The sequence below is a fragment of the Eleutherodactylus coqui genome, unplaced genomic scaffold (assembly GCF_035609145.1).
Source record: "Eleutherodactylus coqui strain aEleCoq1 unplaced genomic scaffold, aEleCoq1.hap1 HAP1_SCAFFOLD_196, whole genome shotgun sequence".
NCBI classification, from domain to species: Eukaryota; Metazoa; Chordata; class Amphibia; order Anura; family Eleutherodactylidae; genus Eleutherodactylus; species Eleutherodactylus coqui.
This window is the reverse complement of record NW_027101943.1, coordinates 56,169-57,033: the sequence shown is the minus strand read 5'-3', so window position 1 is coordinate 57,033 and position 865 is coordinate 56,169.

Here is an 865-nt window from a genome sequence, read left to right as displayed (position 1 = left end):
TGCTCTGGTCTGGCTAGTATGCCAAGCAGCCTGCTCGACTCAGGGGGGAGGGGGGGCGAGATGGCCGCTGCCTCACAGGGAGCTAGAGACTAGGTGCAGATCTTCCGGTGTGCCCGCCCGTGCTGATTGTCGGCTCTGGGGAGCAGGAGGGGGAAAACCACCAGCGTGGGGATTAGTCCAGCGGGGGATCACCCTGATGATTGTATGTGCCGCCGAGTTGCAGGTTGGTGGCCACGGCGGTATATTCAGAGGGAGGGAGCCGCGGCTGTGTATTTGCAAGGCGCTGCGGTGAGAGCGCGGGCACTGAGGGTGACAGAGCCTCCCCTCCAAGTCGGCAGGGGTTACCTTGTGCCATAGTCCTCTGCTTGGGGCTCCGTGAGCGGTCCTCGCCGGGTGTTTCTGAGCGCGGTACTTGTCGGGTTAGGGCGCGGGCCACTGTGCAGGGCCGCGGCTCTTCGGCTTCTTTTTGGCGGCTGGAGATCACCAGGTGAGCCTTGTCCGGGCCGGTTGTGGGTTCTGGTGGGTCCCCAGGTGCTGTGCTCTTGTCTGCCTCTGTTTGGGTCACTGATTTGACCCAGAAAAGGGCTGAAAAGGGAGATTCTGTGGAGGAGCAAAACAGCGTGCGACCTCTCTCCTTGCTTGCTAAGCCACGCCCCGGGCCATAGTGTTTTTACGTCCTCCCGAAGTGGGCTTTATTCTCTGAGGAAGTAAAAACATGTGTCCTGCAGAGAATAAAGCCCCTCGGGCTCTGGACATGACAGCTCCATGCTGTCGGTGTCCGCAGCATGGAGCTGTCATCCCGGGCTGTTCGGACCCCCCCACCCCCGACATTGCGATCGGCGCTATGCAATGGATATGGATGCAT